Source organism: Cannabis sativa, chromosome 8, assembly GCF_029168945.1.
Source record: "Cannabis sativa cultivar Pink pepper isolate KNU-18-1 chromosome 8, ASM2916894v1, whole genome shotgun sequence".
NCBI lineage: Eukaryota > Viridiplantae > Streptophyta > Magnoliopsida > Rosales > Cannabaceae > Cannabis > Cannabis sativa.
This window is the reverse complement of record NC_083608.1, coordinates 18,200,461-18,203,409: the sequence shown is the minus strand read 5'-3', so window position 1 is coordinate 18,203,409 and position 2,949 is coordinate 18,200,461.

Below are 2,949 nucleotides of genomic sequence, written 5' to 3'. Positions count from 1 at the left end.
AAAATATTCATTTATCAGAAAATCAATTCTTTATTTTATTTCCTTAAATAGAAATTTATTTCCCAAAATAAAATATTCTTACAGTGTATATATAAAATGTAGTGCTCCTGGCTATACTATGTAGAAAGTGAAAATTATATGAAATATGGGATTTCATAAAAAAGTTAGAAAAATATGGCATTTATAGGGTTGCCACCCTTCTATGGCATTTTTTAACATTTAAGATTTTTTATAGTATTTGATATGCCATATTTTTATAAAATTATTATCCAATAACATATTTTATGTTTTTGTTTTTAGCTTAATTAGTTTTATTTTTTAAAAAATTTATTTTACATTTACATTTAAGGGTTTCTTTCTATTTGGAAAATTTACACCAAATACTACATTTTTTTTTTCAAACATTACATTTTTAATTTGACAATAACATTTTACTTTTATACTTTTCTTAATTTTTTTTTCTTTTTTACTGTTTTTTACTTATTGAAGCTTCAAAAGTTTTTTTGGTCTTTTTTATATATTTTTTAGTCAATTTTGGCTCTCTTTTTTCTTTTCAATTTTTAAGTTAGTTGTTACTTTTTTTTTTCTTTCTCTTATCTCTCTCTATTGTTTTTTCTAATTTCTCTTTGTGTCTCTCTTTTTTTTTAAATATTTTTTCTCAAACTAATTTTTTTTCTCTTAATATATATAATAAGTGTACATTTTTATATTTTATTTTTTTTTACAAAAATTAAACTTATTTTTTATTTAAACTACTATTTGTTTTTTTTTATTAAAAACTAATTATTCCATTAAAAACTGCAAAAAAAAAAAAACCAGTTTCATCAACATCATCCTAAAAAAAAACAATATAAAAAATCATAATCTAAAAAGAATCCAAACTTTAAAAACTAGTTTCATCAACATTGAAAGAAACTAATAATTTCATTTAAAAAATAAAAAAAAAATAGTTTCACCAAAAAGGTAATGAAAAAAATTACAATTTAAAAATGATACTAACTTAAAACACCAGTTTCATCAATATTAAAAGAAACGAATTATTTCATTAAAAGAGGCAAAAAAAAAAAAAATAGTTTCATCAATAACATAATAAAAAATACACAATGCCTAATAACTAAACTTTTACAAACGCTACTAAATTTAAAAACTAGTTTCGAACATATAAATTTTATATCAATACCTAATAATTAAACTTCTAACTTCATTCTTTATTTTGGCATTTAATTTTTTATTTGCTTGCTCAAAAACTAAAGATAATTTAAACATACAATATGCAGCAAATATAACAAAGAGAATCATAAATTAAAATCAAAGAGAAAAAAAAAAGAAACAAAGAAAATTAAAGAGACAAAAATGCAATAAAAACTATATAAGAATAACAAAAAAAAAACAGTGGAATGTGAGAAACCAGTTAGTAAAACAACCAAAATAAGAAACAAATAAAAACCAGTTTCTTGAAATAAATTAATAAAAAATTGAATAAAACTCAATTATGAACAACAATAAAAAAAAAAATCAATTGTAAGAACTAGTTACTTAAAAAAACCAGTTATGAAAATAATAAAATAATATGTGTGTCAGAAACTGATTAATTAAAATAAAATAAAAATTGTTGTTCAAATATCATACAATAATAAAACTGGTTTTATACAAACTAAAAAATATACAATAATATCATAAAAATGGAGCAACCCCATTACAGAACAGTTAAAACCTGTTAAACTAGTTTCGACATGTGAAACCAGTTTTGACGTTATAAAAAATCATAACAAAATACAAATGTTAATAATAAAGTTAATTGAAACCAGTTTCATCAGACAATCAAATAAAAACACACACACACACACAAATACAAAAAAAAAAATACTAATCACAAATATAATCAAAACAACACATAATGCATACCAATAATTTAATAACAAAATATAAGTGTAAGTTTCGAACCTAGAAACAAAATAATAAAAAAGTAACTTGAAAAAAAATTCTAATAACATAATGAAACTATTTTTTTATTCTTTTAATGAAATTATTAGTTTCTTTCAATGTTGATGAAACTGATTTTTAAAGTTTATATTATTTTTAGATTATAATTTTTTATATTGTTTTTTTTTTCAGGATGATGTTGATGAAACTGGTTTTTTTTTTCTGTTGTTTTTAATGAAATAATTAGTTTTTAACAAAAAAACAAAGAAAAAAAATAGTAGTTTAAATAAAAAAAAAAAACAAGTTTAATTTTTGTAAAAAAATAATATCTATAGTTGAGATCATTTTTTATTTATTTTAGTATTTTATTTTTTTTTTAAAAAAAAAAAAGAAGAAATAAATAAAAAGAAACACAAATTTAAAGTTTTTTATGGCATTCCTCATGACTTTTTTTCATATTTGTAAGTTTTTTCAAAAAATGTCATATTTAGTATAATTAAGTTTTTATGTCATATATATCAAAACTTATCTTTATTTTCCTATATTTTTGTAAATAGCCCATGTAGAAATTCGTGAGTACGAGAGACCATAAATACACAAATAATTTTTCACATAAAAATAGGTATTTGTAAATTCATAAGTCACATGACATGTCTTAAAATCAATAAATAAATGGTTTAAAAAAAAAAAAGGCATTGAGCAATTAAGTATGTGAAACTCCTTTCACCTAAAGCTTTATGGTCACTCTCTAGTACACGAGTCAATGAGATGATGCCCATATCTTTATTATAAAAATTCTTGTTAGTGACAAAGTGGTAACCAAATAAGGAAAATATACAACTATCTAAAGTGGTGGCCTTCTTGTTAGTGACCGGGAAGAGAATCAACGTTGACAACACTTCTTGCCCCTTGTGTGGGGCTGATGAGGAGACCATGGAACACTTGTTCCTTCATTGCAAAGTCGCGTACCATTTGTGGAGAGCTTCCCCTTGGGGAATCTTCCCGGTCCAGGACTCTGGAGGCAGG